Source organism: Schistocerca piceifrons, chromosome 5, assembly GCF_021461385.2.
Source record: "Schistocerca piceifrons isolate TAMUIC-IGC-003096 chromosome 5, iqSchPice1.1, whole genome shotgun sequence".
In the NCBI taxonomy this organism is placed as follows: domain Eukaryota; kingdom Metazoa; phylum Arthropoda; class Insecta; order Orthoptera; family Acrididae; genus Schistocerca; species Schistocerca piceifrons.
This window is the reverse complement of record NC_060142.1, coordinates 28938587-28962129: the sequence shown is the minus strand read 5'-3', so window position 1 is coordinate 28962129 and position 23543 is coordinate 28938587. Positions and strand designations below refer to the sequence as shown.

The following is a 23543-nucleotide window of genomic DNA, read 5'->3' as shown; positions in this document are numbered from 1 at the left end:
GCATGGATGTTTGTGATGTCCTTAGGTTAGTTAGGTTTAACTAGTTCTAAGTTCTAGGGGACTAATGACCTCAGCAGTTGAGTCCCATAGTGCTCAGAGCCATTTGAACCATTTTTTTGAGAATGTTTTTAGAAAACGCGACAGTGAGAAAAAAGGAACGAGCTAGCAGAACGCACGGCAAAAAAAAAAATGTGTGAATATTGGAAATCGAATCATTTCATCCGCTAGACCACGAACATTCACATCTCTTCTTTTTATTAGGTTGTCAGTATTTCTACATAGGAAGCATGAATCCAAACATCTTCCAGACATGATACCATATTTAGGAATGTGTGCTAGCTGGCTACGATGATGTTCAAATTTTCGATCCTCTTCTTTCATCAGTTCAGAGCAACTCGTCAAAAGAGGGTCTTTGACACAGTACGCATTCGATAACACTGATTTCTATGTTAGAACTCTGGCTCTGATTGGATGTGAAGCCCTACGAGAAAAATGCGAATGAACTATCCACAGCTAATGTGTTTTAGACAGCTAGAAAATACCTGGTGATTCCTAAGTTAGGAGGATATAGTGGTTTCACGCAAGAAATACGAAAAGCATTGGCTTTTGAACAGTTTCAAATTAGTCTCCTAGTCCTTCATTGATTTACCGGCCATTAGTTGTGATGGTCTTCAAACTGCCATATCTACGGCAGATCAACAAACTTCAGAAACAGGTCAGAAAACATGCTTTGTAACATTTGACCAGGCATTGTACGTGAAAGCCAAATACATAATCAGTGCCTCATCGTAAGGTATTCAAGTCTCTTTACCTAAGGCTGTGGTAAGATTGGGGGGAGAGGGGGGGGTATTTCATGTCCTTCCTTGGTTGCATTGACTACACCATGGCTGGGAGTAGCCTTGAGTTATTAGGCATCATATATGCTCTAAACAGACTTAATGCGTGAGAGTGACACATGTGCTACAGCCATCAGAAGTTACCAGCTGATTCATGTTAGCTTTTCAAATGAGATCTTTTCTCAAATGGAGGAGATGCCAGGCACAAAGGATGTCGTGAACGAGGTAAAACAGATGTTGCCTCTAATATTTAAAGCGGGTCGTCAAAATCTACAAGCTTTGGAAAATAATGAGACTTAAAAAAATCTAAAACAATTCGTTGAATGCATATTAGAAGAGTTTCCGAAGAAAGGCGAAACGACAAAGTAATTGGTGCAGTACTACCACATGGAGTTTTATCAAAGCTGGAAAAACGGGTAAATTGAACCTACACCTCAAATGCATCAAAGGCATTATACCCTACTTCCATGCTTGTGGTCGTTTTCCTGATGCCAAGTCTTGCCAGCTGTATGTTCAGGAAATGATCCTTCTGGAAAAGGTTATGAATGAGAAAAAATTGAAAACATTGATGAGGGAGGATTCTTTACAATTCGGCAGACAGAGAAGTATTTATAGGGAACGTGGACAGATATAATAATTGAACAAACCGTCATGAAGTCTATGAAAAGTATAGCAGGCCTGTGTTAACACGGCAGAGGAATGACTGATAGCATAAAAGAAAGATGAATTTTGGGCCTCGTGCTGCACATGGTGTGTATGATGCTATTGGAAATATTGTTGGGGTTTTGCTTGTTTCCTATAGCCTGCGGATTGAGATGAGACCATCACGTATCTAAACAGATGACGAAGATATAGCTAAAGTTTCCCAGCGGCTCTCTCATGACCTTAAGGTTGCTGACGTCAGCTACAACCGGTCTTCTGGGATACGAAACAATAAACTGCAATCGTCCCTTGGAAGCCGGACAGACACTAATGAGCAGTACTGTAGGGAAAAAGGTAAAAGTTACGAACCTGAAAAGTTTTGATCGTGTTCTGCCATTAGCTGCTATGAATTCCGTAGTGGAGGTTGCTGTCAAAACGATACCTGTTGACCCCGCGTTCTTGTTCCACGGAATATCCATCATCAAAAAAAGCGGAGGGGTACTTCGAATATGAGCTGGCACCATGACCACTTTCTATGTTTACTTAAAACAGAATGGGCAAGACACAAACGTCTTCTCTTTATACGATCTTGTAATCTATAAAGAACGAAAATCTTAATCTAGGAAACTGTGTTCATGTGATTGATGTTGGTTACTTACTGCACTGTGTCATACGGAAACAAGGGGAAATATTCAGTGGCGTTTGCGGAAAACACATCTCTTGCATTCAGCACTACTACGTACCTAGCATTATTGTTCTCTTTCATGGGCATTCTGAGAACACTAGTAGTACAAACGTTGTAGAACAGCAAAGGAGAGCTACTATGAAGCACTCAGTTGAACTGGTTGTCACTGAAACCATAACAATTCCGATCAGTCAGGACAAATTCCTTGGAATGATGCAAACAAAACACACTTCATAACTGTGTTATCTGTAAAACTTAAGGGATCAAAGTGACACTAGCATAGGACGATGTCTATACATTAATAGCCCAGACAGCTGCTGAGATCACGAACTCTAAGCCACCTGATTAAGTTGCTGTTGTAATAGGTGAGAATGTAGATTTGTTCCTTTTGATTGTAGCATTAACTCCGCCTCAGAAATAAGTTACCTTCCTTAAAGTATGAAAGGAAAACAAGGCACACCGCGCGGGATTAGCCGAGCCGTCTTGGGCGCTGCAGTCATGGACTGTGCGACTGGTCTCGGCGGAGGTTCGAGTCCTCCCTTGGGCATGGGTGTGTGTGTTTGTCCTTAGGATAATTTAGCTTAAGTAGTGTGTAAGGTTAGGGACTGATGATCTTAACAGTTAAGACCCATAAGATTTCACACACATTTGAACATTTTTTTTGAAAACAAGGCACAAACATTGCACTCACCACAGGAATTGCAAGCTAATGAGAACTTCCAGGAACATATATTGTTCCTCCATGCCTTAAGTGGATGTGACAATACATATCAGCATTCATGAAAGGAAACAAGAAAATCTTCAGAGTAATGAAGAAATGCAAATATTTGGTACCTGCCGTGTCAGTATTTAAGGATCCATTTGCGTCATATCATGCCATTTTTTAGGATGACTGTCACTGGTTTAATACTCTGTACCGGGATTCTGTCAACTAAACATTATGTTGCGTTATCACTGCATCTTAACATCAGCAACTAGCTTCCACTACTTCCCCCAACAGAGAAGGAGGCGAGACAACAGTCCTACAGGTACAATTGTGGATGGGTGTTTTAAAGTCCCCTCAAGGGTAGAGGTGGAGGAAATCTGTGTATAAACTAGTCTCAGTAGCTACTGAGAGCCTTCCCGCCAAGACTGCATGCTGATTTGATAAGCTGCAAGTGTGCAAAAGGATGTGGGTCTCTTTGTAGTTGTAGGATGGCTGCTCTACAATTCTCCAAAATATACAGCTTTTGTCGAACCTTATCTTGCCTTAACAGATGCTCCACAACTGTACTGCAAGAAGAAGGTTCGGAAAAACCTGCAGCTGAACCTAACGGTATAACAACAGACCACGGTCTTGACGGTCAATAAGGTTACGATAGTGAGTCACAGGACGATCACAGGCCAGTCTATGTATGTAATGTTATATTACATACTAAAAGCCAGAGAAACTGGTACATCTACCTAATATCATGAAGAGCCCCCGCGAGCGTGCAGAAGCGCCGCAAAACGGCGTGGACTCATGTCTGAAGTAGTGATGGAGGCAATTGACCCCATGAATCTTGCAGGGCTGTCCGTAAATCCGTTAGAGTACGAGGGGGTGGAGATCTATTCCGAACAGCACGTTGCAAGGCATCGCATATATGCTCAATAATGTTCATGTTTGTGGAGTTTGGTGGCTAGCGCAAGTATTTAAACTCATAAGTGTGTTCCTGGAGCCACTCTGTAGCAATCATGGAGGTGTGGGGTGTTGTATTTCCCTGCTGGAATTGCCCACGTCCGTCGTAATGCACAGTGGCTGTGAATAGATGCAGGTGATCAGACAGGATGCTTACGTACATTTCACCTGTCAGAGTCTTATCTAGACGTATCAGAGGTCCCATATCACTCCAACTGCACACGCTCCACACCAATACATAGCCTCCACCGGCTTGAACACTCCCCTGCTGGCATGCAGGGTCTATGTATTCATGTGTTTGGGTCTCCACACCTATACATGTCCACCCGCTCGATACAATTTGAAACGACACTCGTCCGATCACGTAATATGTTTCCAATGCCATTTAATGCCCAACAAAACAACAATAACAACAATAAACAGTTCACTACGTAACAGCTATGGCTCTGGCACACATTAGTACACCGATAAGTTTGCAGCAGTTCCAAAGGGCCACGAAAATACCGCCGACAAGATCCGATCTGTATCATTTTATTTTAAAAATGAAGTAACACAAAAGAAAATTTTATTTTTGTCGGTGGTGTTTCGTTTACTCGCATGCGTATCACCTGAAATGTCCTTGCGTTGCACCCGTGGCTAAAGAGGAGGAATGCTGAAGGTCCTAAATCAACGCTTTACGGTTGATACCAAAATTTGACAATGCATTCCGTGGGCACAAAACGATTGTGGGTTCGTATTACAAGCGGAATTTCCTCTCTGACTTTCACCCTAGTCGCTGCCATCTTGCAGCGTTCTCAATTGAGAGTTGCTTTAGGGTCCCACATATACGAAAAAAACTTACTCTGTCTGTCCCATAAGTCTGTGCCGTTCACTCTGCCAGCAGATGATGTCATATCTCGCATGCTTTCCACCTTCCATCGTGGATATATGATGCGTCGTAATTTTTCAATAAAACGTTAAAGTAATAATTCAATGAATAACTTGGGTATGAGGTAACGTTAAGTCACAGATAACGATAAAAAATGGCCGTCTTTGCCTACATCCCTAAGTTTTGCCGTACGCAGAGGAACGCAATGTGTGTTATTTGTTTGGAGAAAAGAGTTCTAATGCGCCATTAGAGAGAAGCGCACGCAAATGTAATATAGTCGTCATTGTACCTCAGAAATAAACGGACCTGACTGAAAGTAACTAGTACTGATTAAATTAATAATGTAAAGGATTAGACTCCACGTGTTCAAGTCATTTTGTGCAAGTCTTGGAAAAATAGGAACGATAAAGGTGTATAAAACATATTATTATTTTTAAGTTGCTGCATAAGTTCTTAGCGTTTTTGTTTTAGATGTTGGTATTCCGGTTGCTCTGGGTTTATAAATCGGTTGTCAACTTTACTTGTGGGTCACTGTTGTTATCTGAGTTTAAATATTGTCACTTGGACATGGTGAGCGTTGCTGTGGAGACTAGAAAATGGAGTGCCAATATTTCCGATATATTCTTCTGTTTGAGTTCATTAGAGGGGTGACAGCAGCGGGGGCGATCAGAAACATTTGTGCAGTGTGTGGGTATAATGGCATTGGACAGGGCACTGCAAAGAAATGATTTTCTCCTTTTAAGGAGGATAGTTATGACGCTAGTGACTCTCCTCTTCCAGGAAGACCTTCGGGTTTTGACGAAGATCGTTTGATCCACAAGGATCCACGTCCCTGTACCCGATAACTGGCACATGTGATGAATGTGATTATTCCACCATAGTGCGATATATGCATATAATGGGGAACGCTCAAAATCGACTGTACAGTATGAGTACCAGATGCTATAAGCCAAAATCACAAAAATCAGTGTGTACCACGTGTATACCTCTGGTCGCTCGTGATCAGTTGGCTCGTGAACCACACCGACCATTCCTATTCCGCATCGTTCCTGGTGATGGGAAACGGTGTCTGTGGTGTCACCGCCAGACACCACACTTGCTAGGTGGTAGCCTTTAAATCGGCCGCGGTCCGTTAGTATATGTCAGACCCGCGTGTCGCCTCTGTCAGTGATTGCAGACCGAGCGCCGCCACACGGCAGGTCTAGAGAGACTTCCTAGCACTCACCCCAGTTGTACAGCCGACTTTGCTAGCAATGGTTCACTGACTACATACGCTCTCATTTGCCGAGACGATAGTTAGCATAGCCTTCAGCTACGTCATTTGCTACGACCTAGCAAGGCGCCATTACCAGTTACTATTGATGCTGTAAAACATGTGCCGTCAAGAGCGATGTTCACCATTTATTGATTAAAGTTAAGTATTCCAACAGCTACGACCTTTTTTGCTAGTCTCATTTCCTTGATCTGTTCCAGACCTCACGCCAGCCTGCGTGAGCTAATACGCGTGCCTTTCGGCTTCCTCTCATAGTGGGTTGGCTCTCTTGCCAATCCAAAACAGTGTCTCTATGCTAACATAAGGAAAACAAAGGAATGGTTGAACCCAAACAAAGCAACTCAGCATACAAAGAGCTGGGCGCATCCACAAAACAATATGTTATACATCTGGTAGCTAAGCGACGATGTGGCGTTCCACGAATTGCTTCCCCATGGTGTAACTATCACTGCTGATATTTACTATTAACAAATGATACGAATTGCAGATGTAGTCCAAGAACAACGACCAGGAATGGTTAGTGAAGTTATACTACTTCACCATAACGTGTGCGCGCATCCTGCTAGACTGAACAAAACGCCTTGCAGGAGTTGGGTTGCGAAGTCATTCCGTACCCACGTTATTCATCTGATACTGCAAATGCAGATTTCCAAATTTTCCGCTGTCCATCGAACAACCTTCAAAGAACTTAATTTCCGAATGAGAATGAATTCCGAACATATCTCGAAGAGTTCTTCACCTCAAACCCACGTGACTTCTACAGTCGCGGAATCGAAAATTTACCCCAGCGTTGACAGACTGTTGTAAATAGTGAAGAAGAATATGTTAGCTAAGTCTAAAGTCTCTATTACGTGTATCTTTTGTGGTCATTAAACTTATGGAAAAGCGCTACGAATCTTTGTGACAACTTAATATTTGACATACATTTTTAAGACCACTTAAATTTATCTTCCTAGATTCTGTCTCAATAACTTTTAATTAGTAATTGCGTTTCCGGGGGCAGGTGGATCGTAAATGCAGGCGTGGATCTTATAAAAAAATGGCGAAGGCTTGGTAGGACTACATTTAGTATAAAAGGTAAATAGTTTTAATTGAAATCTGTTTACAATTTTTTTTTAGTTCTGTAGTACATATACACTGAAGCGCCAAAGAAAAAAAAATGGTTCAAATGGCTCTGAGCACTATGGAACTTAACATCTGAGGTCATCAGTCACCTAGAACTTAGACCTACTTAAACCTAACCAACCTAATGACATCACACACATCCATGCCCGAGGCAGGAGTCGAGCCTGCGCGACCATAGCGTTCGCGCGGTTCCACACTGAAGCGCCTAGAACCGCTCGGCCACTTCGGCCGGCTGAAGCGCCAAAGAAACTGCTATAGTCTGTGTATTCAAATACAGAGATATGTAAACAGACAGAATACGGCGCTGCGACTGGCAGGACTATATAGGACAACAAGTGTCTGGCGCAGGTTTAGACACTGCTGCTGCTACAATGCCGGGTTATCAGGATTTAAATAAGTTTGAACGTGGTGTTATAGTCGGCGCACCAGCGATTGGATACAACATATCCGAGGTAGCGACGAAGTGGGGATTTTCACGTACTATCATTTGACGAGTGTACCGTGAATATCACGAATCCGGTAAAACATCTAATCTCCGACATCGCTGCGGCCGGAAAAAGATGTCGCAAGAACGCAAGAATCGTTTAGCGAGACCGAAGTGCAACCCTTCCACAAATTGCTGCATATTTCAATGCTGGGCCATCAACAAGTGTCAGCGTGCGAAACATTCAACGAAACATCATCGATATGGGCGTTCGAAGTTGGAGGTCTACTCGTGTACTCTTGACGACTGCACAACACAAAGCTTCACGCCCCACCTGGGCCAGTCAGCACGATTGGACTATTGATGACTGGAAACACGTTACCTGATCGGACGAGTCCCGTTTCAAATTGCATCGAGCGGATGGACGTGTACGGGTATGGAAACAACCTCATGAATCCATGGACCCTGCATGTCAGCAGGGGTGTGTTCAAGCTGGTGGAGACTCTGTAATGGTGTGGAGCGTGTGCTACTGGAGTGATATGGGACCCATGATACCTCTAGAAACGACTCTGACACGTGACACGTACGTAAGCATTCTGTATGATCACCTGCATCCGTTCATGTCCATGTGCATTGCGAGGGGCGCAATTCCAGTAGGATAATGCGACACACAACACGTGCAGGACTGCCACAGAGTGGCTCCAGGAATGGAGTTTAAAAACCTCCGTTGGACACGAAGTTTCCCAGACGTGAGTATTATTGTGTGTATGAGGGATTCCTTGCAACGTGCTCTTCAGAAGAGATCTCCACGCCCTCGTACTCTCAAGGATTTGTCGACAGCCCTGCAGATTTTATGGTGTCAGTTCCCACCAGCACTACTTCAGACATTAGTTGAGTCCACGCCACGTGGTGCTGCGGTACTTCTGCGTGCACGCGGAGGCCGTACACAATATTAGACAGGTGTATCATTTTCTTTGACTTTTCAGTGTATTTTTTTAGGTTTTATGGCATTTGACACAACTTGGTCAAGGGACAAAAGGAACAATGAAGAAAGATAAGAGTTTAAACAACAAAAATCGACTCTGGACTTAAAGACAGATCCATAATAACTATTTCTAGAGTTGCCATTTCCGCACTGAGCCTTCTCTGTAGTTATTCCACATCAGTAGTAATTGGTAAATAGTGGAAATGACGCGCAGTTAATAGTAAATTTAGTGATTTATCGGATTTTTCTCGACAAAATTGTAGTGTTTTCTTAAACGTTGTCATTTATTGTAAATGTGTGTACTAGTACGCCACCTATCGGCACGTAGCTTTGTGGACCTGCACGAGCGCACATAGCCCATTAGTTTGATTACATCTCTAAATGGGTCACACACTTCCCTTCTTGTACCCTCCCCTAGGTAATTTTCTGTTATTATTTCAAATCCTAAGAAAGCTGTAGAATGAGCAGAAACTAGTATTATTTAATTTTTTCATTAGCAATCATGACTATTAAGAGATCTTATTCTTTTAACTTACGTACACCTCTTAGATCGATAGACTGGTAAAGTAGGACAGGCAGCGAACTGTGGCGGAACTACCATCAGACTTTAACGCTGTGCAGAATACAAGTGTGTATGAACACAAAATGCACCTACCACTCTTAACGATATGCCTCTGCAAGAGACGACGTTAACACCACGACACGACCGAAACTATGACTGAAATGAGCACGTGACCATCGGCAATGGACGGTGGTGCAGTGGTGGAGCCTTGCATTGTCTGACACCCCGATACCTTCTTCATCATGCCTATTGGAGGGGGCGGCAACTCAGTTACCTTCCACGGGAACAACTTCTTGACACCTGTCCTATGGGACGGAGACTAGTTGACGGCGGCTCCTTTCTGCTGAGGGGCGCATTAACGTGGGTGTCCATGGATCCAGTGGGTCTCGTGCAAGGCACCATGACAGCCAAAGGAGTATCTTACACTGGTTACAAATGACGTACACGCCATTACGACGATCATGTATCCCGATGGCAGCGACATGTTTCAGCAAGATAATGCGCTATGTCGCAAGGCCAGTAGTGTGATGGAGTTGTTCAAGGAACAGAGTGGCGAATTCCATCTGATGTGCTGGCTCCCGCCAGGGCACCTGCCCTGTATCGTTCGTACTGATTGGTTCGGTAGGTTGTGCACGGTAGTGACGTTATTTTAGGTTCTTTATACGAAGCTGCTATTCTGTAAGCTTTTGAGACCCGATACCGATCGGTCCTGCCGCCGATTTTTCGACAACTATACCGAGAGATGGTTAGGTTTGGATATGGCTACTCGTTCAGTTCGGTGTGATTTGTTTACAGCTAGACTTTGTTATTTTGGAATTATTGAGTGGCTTTTGTTTCGGCTTTAGTGATTTTGTTACACTGAAGAATCACCAGGACGCATCCAAGTGGAAAGTAAGTTCATAACAGGCGGTTTTCCTTAGTTAGAAATATGGTCCTTATTGTTGTTACTGTGAATGATTACGAGATAAAAAAATTTAAGTCAATATTCACAAAAAAATACCTGTTACTTTTACGTAATTAAGAGTTTAAAAATCATTAAATTCGAAAGGTCGTCTTTGATGAGTATTAACTGAAGTTACTAGTGACTTCGCATACATTTTTCCCGCAAATGGTTTATTATTAATTATAGAAACGCATTTAAAACTTTTAAGTTCAGTGGAAAGGAATTTTGTGAAGCCTGATAGAGGAAGTCTTCCAAAATTTCATGCATTTACTGCTTACGCCCGTATCATTCGGCAATGAAGTCAGCCTGCTTCTCTCTTGAATCAGCTAGAACAAAGCATAAGAGTGGAAGTAGCCACGCAGTTAAAGCAACGAATTGCAGTGCTGATGGTTGCAGATTCGCTTACTACTGGATGTGAAAAAACTCTTTTCTGTTTGTCTTTCGGCCTGTCTTGCTAAAACGATTTTACAGAAAATATTCCGTGAAAAAATTCATTTTTGCGCTGCTTCTGGCTTTATATCTCAGGTTCATTAATGGTCATAGTTATTCGGTATTTACATTGAAATACGTCAGTGCGTGAAATTCGAATAAGTTTGCAACGAAAATTAGGAGTCTGTAACATTTTGCGGTTCGTGCACTTTACAAAACATTTCGCTGTGTACGAAATTTTTTCATAACATATTGAATTTTTCTCTAGATCTAGATGGAGGTCTCTGTCTGTCTCCAATCTCGAGAAAACTGATCTCATGCGATCGCACCGCGCCAGTGATAAAGCAAGAGTGAAATATCCACAACACTCCTCATAATTCATAAACGGTTAGAAATATCGAAATGAGATTTTTGCCAGTGGTGGAATACAGAGAGAGGAGTATTTTTCCATATGGTCACTACGCAAAACTTCCTTATCTGCCTCGTTATTCCACTAATTACACACTTTTTTGATGAAGGAATGTACGTTTTAAGGGTCATCAACAGCTAGTGAATCGAGAAATGTTGTGTGATTTGGAACAATATACGAGATATTATACGTTTATCTTCTTACGAGTGTGTGCTTTTTCATAAGCTACTGACCTCGGTTCCTCACTCTTGACACTGTGGATATCGGAATACAGAATTCCCAAACGATTTCCGAATTGGAACGTCTCACGCGTCTTCTTCCAGCTACCATTCCGCTTTCAAAGTCTATTATTTCCCGTCGGAAACCTTTTCACATGAATCCCCTGACTATAAAACAGATCCACCAATGTATTGCCTTTTTATACCTTGTGTACGCGGTACTATCGCCATCTGTATATGCGGATATCGCTATCCCATGACTTTTGTCATCTCAGTGTATCACACATGCTGCAGACCCTACCACATTAGACAAACAACGTACCACCCGATTAGGTGGGAGCAGTTTAATTCCGTATGATTTCAGGTACTTGTTGGCATACCCCACTGCAAAAAAGATTAAAGGACTTTATTCACATAGAGATTTTAAAGAAATACTTTCACTCATAATGAAGTAGGAAGTCGGCCGGTGCGGCCGAGCGGCTCTAGGCGTTTCAGTCTGGAACAGAGCTACCGCTACGGTCGCAGGTTCGAAACCTGCCTCGGGCATGGATGTGTGTGACGTCCTTAGGTTAATTACGTTTAAGTAGTTCTAAGTTCTAGGGGACTGATGACCTCAGATGTTAAGTCTCATAGTGCTCAGAGCCATTTGAACCATTTTAAGTAGAAAATTAGCATCGGGCGCAGAAACAACATTTCTCTATATGAGGTCACATTTATTACTTTTTCAGTTAGGCACCGCTGAATGCTTTCAAATTATGTCTGAAGTAAGGAAAAACAAAAGTGACGAAGTATTATTCTACTCTTCTGAAGCGAATAACATCCTAGGTTGTCTCTGAGGTGCTTTACCTATGTTCTACTAAACGAATCTTAGTACTATTTTGTAAGTAACTGAAATACATTGGAGGCTAGTTGCTGTTATTCAGTATGTATACATTTTTTGTAGTGAGAAATGGTAGGTATATGATCACTGCAATTTTTGCGATAAGATTGTAAAAGGGAATCGGAGTCAAACGACAGGATCAAGATATTTAGACGCAGGATGGTCGAGAGTGTGGAATGTTGGGAAGGGACGAATGGGCCCGCCTTCCATATAGAGCGAAATTTATCTAATGGCAATTTAACAGGTGTGTAAGGTCTTCTATGAAATTAGTGTGTAATAAAACAAATACAGTCTCAAGTAGAAAAGGAAAGGTTATCTACCTACGTCAAAAGAAGTACAAATACTAGCAGTATCATAGGTCTGAATGAACAAGTGATGCGGACCACATGGATCTAAGTTTAACGGTGTCAGCTGATTGAATAAATATGAATATTCTAGTCTGAAGACCTGCTCAGAAAACGTCAAGAATTATTCATTTACAAACTTTTTTGATAATATTCCACTTCCAATTTTTTGGATTTAAGCAAGTCTCTCATCATATAATGATAAAAATGCAGAACCATGTACAGTGGGACTAATTTAATTAATGGAATGTGATCTTGTCATGATATGAGGATATCTTTCTCTAACATATAAATTACTTCCCCACGGCAGTGAGTGGAAGCTGTATTTGTAATGAGTCCTGACATACACTATTTGTATTAGTAATATAATTGGAATGTAAAGAGATTTCTGTCCTAGTCGCTGAGAATGACATGTGCTCTTCCTGCAACGGTAAAACAATGTAACTCTATGCTACGAACTTAAAATGGTCATACCCTAGTGAAAATCGTGACCACAAAATGGTCTGGTGAAATAATGTATAGATACCCTGATTGGGTAACCTAACTTTCAGCCGTGTCTCACAGTAGGTTATAATAAATTTATCATTTACTATTAATTAGTAAATAATAATATTATCTCTGGTGCTTTACGCTGATGCTTCTGACTAAACAGCAAAAGATAAGTGGACTAAACCTATTTTTCTTCTTTCCATTAATTTTTGTGTATATATACCTATTTTTAGTAATAATGGAGCAATCTCTCATAAAAATAGCTGTAAGGAGATCATCTCATACGTGAGTAAGTAAAGGAACGAAATTATGGCATCAAAATGCCAGCTGAAGATAGCCAGGTAAATAATAAACATATACCTATTGTGATATGCCAGATATTTCCATGAATAAATAAGTAAACGATATCTGAAATCTGAGAAGCATAGATCAATGACCGAAGAATCAGTCGCCAACTCAGAAACTTAGCGACATTGGCAAAAACACCGAATAAATACCTCCGGCAAACAGGTATAAGGGGGTCCTTTAAGGTGCTCCTTTAGGTGGTCCTTGGAGAGGAGAAAGAAGACAGGAGAAAACGTCGCGTGGACGGGCAGAACGATGGTAAGTCAGTGAAAGTCATACTTCGCTAAAACAACTTGGCCGCTACGCTGTACGACAGAAGAAGGTGTCGTTAACGCGCCAAGAAGTCAACGCAGAAGGTGTCATCTCAGATGATACCATATAAAAGTTCGTGTGGTACTTACCCAGGTGGCTGGTGAAGATGAAGTGACTGCGGCCTCACCCAATGGGTCGCCTGTGAACTTATATGCTGATGAACTCCGCCAGAAGACGCCGAACCTGAGGGTCGCTGGTTCGATTTCGGGACGGAGCACTTCGCGTCACGCCTATCCGCTTGTTAATACGCAACGAGCCAGTTCACAAGGAGAAGACTGCGCCGCTGCCGCAGAGGTTCACCGGCCCGGTTCTGAGGGACTAGCGAATCGCCTGGCACTCCGCTGCAACACGAGTCCTCGCCGTATCAGTCGAAACCGGAATCTGCAAACTACCACTCCGCCGCTCCGCAGCCGCGAGGAACTGAGCGAGTTATAAGACAATGAGTTAGTCTGTTTGCTTCAAGGGTCTTATGTCTTCTGACAAAATAATGACCTTTGCTCCTCTCTACCACTGACGCTCAATATCTAGAGTCACTAAACCCCGACCCGTTACGTTTGTTGCCAGATAACCCCGGCTCTATTTTGAGCTGTACATGATAGGGAATTTGTGGTACCAGAAATTCATAACGCCTTCATCAGCGACGGGCCGCAACCAGCTCACAGACAGCAGACTACAATCATTAGCAGGCGGACAGTGTTTCAGTACATGGGCGAGTGAAAAATTGGTTCCTTATGTTCTTCTTTTTCAAAGAACACTTTCGCAGTGTAAAAAACAAACGACAAACGATGTAAAGCTCTCACTTTTTCAGAAAGATTTGACACTAGATAAGGTCTTTTCGGATGGTGTTAGATGTTTTTTGATCGAAATTGTAATAAAATTTGTAACGTTTCTTGTTGTATAGCTGAGTCTATGTTCTTGTGGTCATATGAAGTATACTTGTTGTAAGATTCATTTGTTAAACAGGAAAACATTACAATGACAGACAGTAAGACACAAGGAGTCTCCAACCACGAAGCTATTCAGAGCCTACTTAATCAGGTAGCCCATTTGAGGTCTGACACTAACGAATTGTGGAATCGATTATCCGAGTCTAGGTCCACATCTAGTGCAACCCCTTCCATGCTAGATTCATCAGCAGCCGCCCTTGTAACTCCCTTCTCTGGCAAGCCAAGCGAGGATATAGAAGCATTTTTTGCTGTTTTGTTAGCAGTGGCTAAACTTGGCTCCTGGCCATATCAACAGATGCTACAAATGACAAAGCTACGGTTAGTCCGGAAAGCTAAGGCGAACGTAGTATATCACGAGAAGTTACGAAATGCACTAAATTTTGAAGAATGGAAAAAAGTTTGCTCAAAAGGTTTAAAAAGTAGAACAGTTGCTTTTTCTATTGGGAGCAATTGAACACCATGTCCCAAAGGCAAAACAAAAGAATAGAGAGCTTTGTGGATAGAATTCGAAAATCATAACATGTCGACTTTCATGGCTGGCGTCTGCTTTACTGAAAGCCTCTGGACTGTGAGGCCGTGGTCCATCTTCCTTACGTTTCGTTGCTAACTGCGTGTAACATCTTCCGAGTTGAGTCAATGATTGGCTGCCAGGCCGTAGAAGTCCCGTTTATGTAGAGCGCATAGAGGGCACCACCATACGTCACGTGGGGCCGACTGTAAGTCCATCTCTGGCTAACGTCATTTTTCTCGATTGACGGTAATCGATTGCCACATTGATTGATAGGAAGTGCATGGGGATGAGGTTGAATGTAGGATATGGGGAGGAGTACAGGTAGGTGGTCACTTCCAATCAGATTGATGACTTCTGTTGTGAGGCATCCACGAAGGTTGGGAGATGCTAGGATGGCATTGGGAGTGTTCTTGCTTTCAGGATAGGTGTGGTGTATCGACCGCCATATCTTGTCTAACTTTAAGCTGTAGCGGAACATGTTTTTAAAGACGGTGATCATGAAACAAAATTTAGAGATACGAGCGTGCTAGCCAGGACATCGCATTAATATGCAGGTATGCGTAGGGAAGATATAAATATTCAGAAACACCACAATCATTTTAACAGAGAAGGGAAGGCATCAGGAGAGCGATAGAAAATGAGTGTGCGTCCAGCAGGTGCAGAGATCAACCTGCTTATTGGCTATATTAATTACACTTAACTGTTCCAGACCTCACGCCAGTCTGCGTGTAATTAAACGCGTGCATTTCGGCCTCTTCTAGCAACAAGGTGTTGGCTTTTCTGCCAACACAGCAGAAAACTTCTTGGGAGCTACAAACCATGCAGAACGTTCGCCTAGGTGTTCACTCTTAAAGAATGTATATTGAATCATATCGGTATAATGGAGTGATGAAAATTGCTGGGGTGTCATGGTATGCAACCGGATGGAGAAAAAATGGTTCAAATGGCTCTGAGCACAATGGGACTTAACATCCGAGGTCATCATTCCCCTAGAACTTGGAACTACTTAAACCTAACTAATCTAAGGACATCACACACATCCATGCCCGAGGCAGGATTCGAACCTGCGACCGTAGCAGTTGCGCGGTTCCGGACTGAAGCGCTTACAAGGGAACCTCCCCATCGCACCCCCCTCAGATTTAGTTATAAGTTGCCACAGTGGATAGGCCTTGATAAACTGAACACAGATCAATTGAGAAAACAGGAAGAAGTTGTGTGGAACTGTGAAAAAATAAGCAAAATATACAAACTGAGTAGTCCATGCGTGACACAGGCAACATCATGCAGAATGTGAGCTCCAGAGCGCCGTGGTCCAGTGGTAGCGTGAGCAGCTGTTGAACGAGAGGTCCTTGGTTCAAGTCTTCCCTGGAGTGAAAATTTTTCCTTATTTATTTTTGCATAGTTATTATCTGTCCGTTCGTTCATTGACGTCTCTGTTCACTGTAATAAGTTTAGTGTCTGTGTTTTGCGACCGCATCGCAAAACCGTGCGATTAGTAGACGAAAGGACGTGCCTCTCCAATGGGAACCGAAAACATTTGATCGCAAGGTCATAGGTCAACCTATTCCTCCACAGGAAAACACATCTGATATATTCTATACGACACTGGTGGCGGCATGTGCACCACATGACAGGAATATGTTGTCGACCCACCTAACTTGTACACTTGGCGATTCTTCTACCTTGCCCGATTTAGGTTTTCTTGTGGATGTGATAATCACTCCCAAAAAAGTGATGAAAACATAAGAGTTTGTCATATAAACTGAAAATAAAACATAAAAATTTTCAGTCCATGGAAGATTTGAACCAAGGACGTTTCGTCCCGCAGCTGCCCACGTTACCACGAGACCATGGCGCTGCTGCGATGCTGCTGTCCTTGATGTTCTATATGTTACCATGGACTACTCAGTTTGTATATTTTGCTTATTTTTTCACAGTTCCACACAACTTCTTCCTGTTTTCTCAATTGATCTGTGTTCAGTTTTTCAAGGCCTATCCACTGTGCCAACTTATAACTAAATCTGAGGGGGGGTGCGATGGGGAGGTTCCCTTGTTAGAACCGCACGGCCACCGCGGCCGGCCCCGGATGGAGATTATCGTGAGACTGGCAATCCTGTAAGGTGTAGCTGCAGATAGTGCGATAATATGTTTAGTAGGCATGGGAAAGAAACAAACTGTTGTGTCTAGACAATACAGCCTAGACACAATGAGAGGAAGCCGAAAGGCACGCGTTTAGCTAAAGCAGGACGGCGTGAGGTCTGAAACAGGATACATAATGAAAGCTATAAAGAAAAGTACGTAGCTTCTGGAATACTTAACTTTAATCCATCCTTTTGGTACATCTGGAGATTGTGGCGATACAGGTGAGACTCTTTAGATACATGCAATGTTACTAATGGCGCCTTGCTAGGTCGTAGCCATTGACTTAGCTGAAGGCTATTCTAACTATTGGCTCGGCTAATGAGCAATGCTTCGTCCATGTAGTCGCTAGCAAAGTCGTCCGTACAACTGGGCGAGTGCTAGTCCGTATCTCGAGACCTGCCTTGTGGTGGCGCTCGGTCTGCGATCCCTGACAGTGGCGACACGCGGGTCCGACATGTACTAATGGACCGCGGCTGATTTAAAGCTACCACCTAGCAAGTGTGGTGTCTGGCGGTGACACCACACAAACATCCGGAGCTGAATTTGTCTAGTGATTCCAAGTATTATGAATAGCCATGTCATGCACTTTTCAGAAGTGATAGTTTGCTCCAAACGAGTATGGATTTTACACGCAGACAATGAATCAAGCAAAAAAAAAAAGTAATTTTACCAGATATTGATCAAAAGCAGTGCTCATACTCCAGTTACACTTCTCTTACGCCAATTTTTCCACTGTGTTTTGCTGTGACGTAAATATTTTCTACTGCCCTTGCAAAATCACCCACATGCGAAAGAATCATACTGGGCAGAACACTTCCAACTTCCCGCAACACAATAAATAACATTCCAACCAATTTACCATCCAGATTAACAATCGGCATAAGTGCATACGAATGTGTTCCGGCCTTGTTGATTGTTGGTCTTGATACAACTCTCTTGGTGCATCCAATTTCCAGGGTTCGTTTCATATTCATTTCCTCTTCAGACCCTGACTGGTCGGAGTTGAAAGCAAATTTCTTACCGAAGGTGGGAATAAGTTTATTAATCCCATCTACAGTTTATTTATCTCATCCACCGATTCCGTGGTTTGCTGTCCATCGTCAAGTTGACGCTTTGTTTGAAACTTCGTTATCTTACGTCATCCAATTCTCTAGTACTATTATGAAAAGGATAGCTGCTATTTACCATTTAGCGGAGATGGTACTCGCTGATCGACTCGCCATTTCCGCTATGTTGTAGGTAGCAATTATCCTTTTCATAATATTGTCATTACACCATCCTGGGTTCCCCATTGGTTAAGTCTGTAACACGCTTTAAAGTTATGCTCCATCCACTGCTTCCCTTGAAACCACTGTATCTGTGTCGCGCGCAGTTTGATGTGCGTAACGTAGTACACCACTATCACGCACATGTTGTATAGGGCGTACTTAAAACAAGCAAACACCAGATTTCGTGAAAAGCGTGCCTGGTGTTCCCTTGAACATCCGCAGTTTTTCGGATGGACAACACTCTCATATTGCTGCTGACTTATTTGAAATCCGTTCATAATTTTGTTTTAACTATACTGAGGATGATCTTCCGTGTACTTTCATAGCCGAAAGTATCCCAACGACCTGAACTGCGTTTCGCCTGATTTCCATGCGGTCAACATACCGTAGTTGTCTCGCAGGTCCTCTAATCTCTTTGCAGCTCGGTCGTTTGACTACACAAAACGGATACCGCAAGAAATTACTAGACAAAATTATTCTTTAAGTTACTCACCCCCGATGTAAATCAACTCCACGGTGTTGCAAATACTAGGAAAGACGTCATTAGAGACAAGACAGTACTTAATGCCCGTAAACTTAGTTTCGTTACAATAAGTGACATTTCAAAATCATTGCCGTATCACACTCATCAGAATTTGAGCTAACGCAGTCACGTAAGTCATTCCAGCAGTCTTTAAGAGAAATTAAATACTTTAATGAACAGCATACTTTGAGATAGTATCGGTACTCCTGAAGTTATCTGACAATTCGAAGTATTTTTGCTCTTTAAAAGATTTTTCCACATCTGTGAAACGTCGTTTCTGATATGAGTGGTTCGTAATAAACTCGATATTGAACTAAGAAGTTCAAAGCGACGCAATTAGACTGTTATGGACTCCATCAAAACCTCAAAATTAACATCGTATCACCCATAATTCTTCCGTACTCATGATCGAGCAATTATGTGTCGAACGTCCGAACTTCAAACGACATGACGAACTTTTGTCCTGGATCTGGATTGAAACCCACCATCTGTAGACATTGTAACGAAGCAAAGCTTCTCGTGCCTGACCGAAACCCGATCCTAGCAACGTTCGTCAACGAGGCACGACGAATTAAAAAATATCAAAGTTTTCACCAATAGCACCTACAAAATTGGAATTTGAAATTTTTTGTGCTCTGACTGGTATCCTGTTAACTAATGACGAAAAAAGTTTAATATAATTTCAGGTAACAAAGTTTGAACGTGTTTAAAACGAAGTACAATGCTGTAAAGTTTTGTGACGGGTACTCGAAGCCACCTAGTAATCAGATTGTTAATTAAGTAAAACTAGATGTGAATTATCGAACTGCTTCAACAGCATTGAGATATTCCAATCTGAAATGAGGATACAATTTTTTTCACCTGACCGAGAATCGAAGGTGGCAACTACCGTTGTTTTTTTCTATCCACGAACTGTTTGCTCACCAGTAGCGAGATGTGTGCATGTTTGCCTGGAAATAACGGCAGGTAGCGTTATTGTTGGTGACACATGAAGAGACATTAATATACTAGGGCTTCGAACGAAACTATTATTTTTTTTTGTGCTGGACTAGGATTTGAACCCACATACGTGCCTTTCGTGGAAACCTAGAGGAATCAGCAATCTTAGAAAAAACAACGAAATGATCGAACTATATCGTTGCGTGTGGGTCAGTTACCACGAAACAGGAGATCCGAATTCGAATCTCAGTCCGACGCCAAATATTTCAAAGACTCACGTAAAAAAAAAAAAAAAAAAAAAAAAAAAAAAAAAAAAAAAAAGAGGGCTTTGACCTGAAGAGAGCAGTAGGTGCAGTAAAACAGTAAAGTTTCAAATAAAGCTTCAGTTTGGAATTGTTTGTGTATTGTTTGTACAAACCTTTCATGTAATTCCTGAGCTAAAGATGGCTTAATTTTGGGGACTGACTGATCGTTAAATCAAAAGTACACTTTAGTTGGGAAACTGAGGAACACGTTTTAACAGAATCAAAGAGTTGTATTACCAGGGAAATGAAAATTTTAATGTTAAATTGTAAGAGTCAGATAATCAGTTAAAAGAGATTGTTTGTAATGAGGACAGGTGCTATGAAATTGAAGAAGACTACAGTAGTGATGAGGGACATGATGATGATGAGTATTATGAATTCATGAATTCGAAAGTTAATGAGGCTAGTAAGCTTCACCACGAACAAAAAAAAAAGTGGGAATTGAAACATTTTTATTTGATTATCAAGATGTGTTTAGTTAGAAACCAGGAACAGTGAAGAACTATCAGTGTTAAATAAAGCTGAAATCTCACAAGCCATACGTCATTAAGCCTTACTATATTCCAGATTCAAAAATAGGAGATGTTCAGAGGGAACTATATTAAATGAAGGGCTGCGAATCATAGAAAGGGGTTGTAGTGAAGACAACAATCCTTTCATCATTGTGGAAAAAGAAATGGGAGAGTGATTACAGACAGTTAAATAAATATTTGCAGAAAGAAACAAACCATCCATAGAATATCGATGATCTTCTAAATAAATTGGAAAATATATCCTATATGTCTATTCTTTGCATTACTTTTGGTTCTCATTAAGTTTCTGCTGAACCTGATTCTTGGAAATACACAACCTTTTATATGGTTGGAGATTTTTCCAATATTGTGTACTATCTTTTGGATTAAATGTGTCTGGGTCTGTATTCATCCATAAGGGGTTTGGATTATATGTTGGGGAAGGTGTTGTTAAATAACCTAACTGAATATGAAGAGGCCATACCAGTAACGGGGAAAAGTTGCGGTATTTTAAGAGAAGTGAAGGAGAAATTAAGAAAAGGGGCAATTACCTTAAAGTTAGAAAAATGCAAGTTTGCAGTGACTAAATTGAAGTTTCTGGGACCATGGATAACACAGGATAGAATTTCACCCAATGAAGAGAAAATCTTGGCTATAGAAAAGTTGCCTAAACCTAGAACTAAAAGAGAGACAAGAACATTTCTGGGTTAACCATTTTCTACAGAAATTATGTAAGAAACAGTCCCTTAATGCACCATGTTTGAATAACCCTCTTAAGAAAAAAGTAATTGGGTTTGGACTGAAAATTGTCAGCAAGCTTTTGAGAAAAAAAAGAAACAACTATTTGATAGCTAAATCTTACACAGATCTGATTTTTCACTGCTCTTTTGTATAATGCATGATAGTAGTGATTGTGGGATTGGGACTCATTTATTTCCAGAAAAATCTGGAGATCGGAAACTGGAACACTTTTCAATTGCATTGGAGAGTGGAACTTTACAGAAACATGAAAAAATTACACAGTTACTGGCTATTCAGTGGGCATTTTTCAAATTCAGAGATTATCTGTTAGGGCATAAAAACATTTTGTGTTCAGATCATCAAACACTGAGCTGTTTACAGGCCTGGAAACTTTACCTGAATAGGATAACATGGTGTGCACTTTTTCTGCAATGTTTTAATTATACCATTAGATATATGAAAGGAAGAGAAAAAGTGACTGTTGATGCATTGTCTAGACTACCATTGGGGGATGAGAGTGAGAAGAATGGGGGAAAAGTAATAAATACTTCAAAATTACTTTTAAGAGGGGAATTACAGATGAGAATGAATAACTAAGATTTGTAAGGACATCATGTGGAATCAAGATCATGATTCAGATTGGAAACTGTTAAGAAGCTATGTCAGTATGAAGGGAAAAGAAGTGCAACTGTGTTTTAAATTTTTTTTGGACTCTTTTTTGGAGAAATAGCCCAGATAGTGAAAAGTGGAAATTATGTTGTTCAGAACAATTTATTGACTCACATATTTGGTATGAACATGAAAGCTGTGGCCACTGTGGAGCACTGAACTATATACAGAAAATTCAAGAAAATTTTGTGTTTTCATAACATGAGAAGGAGAGTTGGTAATCTTTTAGCTGCTTGTGAAAGATGTCAGGAAATAAAAATTAGTAATCAAACATGCAGAGGCTATATGTGAGATGTTCTACCAAAAACACAAATGGAATTAGTAGTCGAAGATTTCTTTGCATAGTTATAAAAATCTTAACATGGTTACAGGTATTTTTTTCTATAGTTGCTGTATTCTCAAAATTCATCAAACATTACCTGTTAAGAGAAACTTCTAGCAAGAGCATTATCTCCAACATATGTAAAGACTATTTTCAGAAAGCAGGAAAACCAAAAACCATACTGTCAGATAAAGGGGAAGAATACACTTCCAAAGCTTGGAAAAACTTTTTGAGGAATGGAAACATAAAACACATATTAATTTCTATTACGGTATATTAATAATTTTTACTTATGGACCGTCTGACAGCAACTGAATAAAACACAATTTTAGTGCCATACGCGTTTCGCCTTTATTTTCTGCAAGGCATCATCAGTGGCAGGTTGCGTGGACAATTTCCTACATATTACGCTCCTGTTGCGTTTTTGGTGTTGTTCTTCTTCTTATGAACGCCAATTTGCGGTTTTTTTTCCCATTCCACAACACTATGCACTGAACGCTTGTTTTAAAGTAATGTTTTGGTTTCTGTTGCCGACTGTCAAATGACAGTCTTTTCTGTAGTATATTTTAAATATATATATTTTTTGTTCTTTTATTATAGTCCTTCGATTTAAACCACAAAGAAAAGCAACGTAATTAATGTTCTTGTGTAAAAACCAACAGCTTCATTCTTCTTACAGATTTTAAAACCTTCTGTATATTTTCACATTTATTCCATCTTTATTTATATTTTTAAAAGCTTTTGGCTACAGAGCAAGATGCTGCGCTGCTGATAGCTCACCCCGTCCATACGCAGCGAGGGGGTGACATAACAGTAAAAGAATAACTGATGAACCAGAGTAAGGCATCTTTTGTAGATATTGGATGACTCGGCCCGTCATTGAGTGATCTGATGTGTTCAAAGTTACTGAATGAGGTTTTTTGGTACATACGTTCTCAAACAAAGCAATAACTGCTTCCCAAGTGCTATACACTGGAAAAAGGCCGAACAGCAATTTATTCTGTCAATTTTGTCGTTTAACGCTATTTTACAATTATAGAGTTTTGATTATTGTACAGTCATAAGTTCATATACACTCAACCTGTACACCTCTGCACTTATTATAACTGTTACTGCTTGCTGTGTACTGCGTCGTACACAACGGCAAGGAGAGGTGAGCTACGGAGTGGTGCAGCAGCTGTCGTCGTAGGAAAGCTGGTCGGGGCGGCGCTTTGCTGCATCTCGGTGGCGACTCCGCT

General features: G+C 41.3%; 1 protein-coding gene across 1 annotated transcript in view; it reads right to left on the bottom strand.

Moving 5' to 3' along the window:
* The window catches only part of LOC124797981 (retinol-binding protein pinta-like), a 152052-nt gene extending 138146 nt beyond the window's left edge, over window positions 1–13906 (bottom strand). The window contains exon 1 of the mRNA XM_047261159.1: window positions 13516–13906. The gene's annotated coding sequence lies outside the window, so the exon portion shown is untranslated. The remainder of the gene's footprint in view (window positions 1–13515) is intronic.
* Window positions 13907–23543: the final 9637 nt, after the last annotated feature.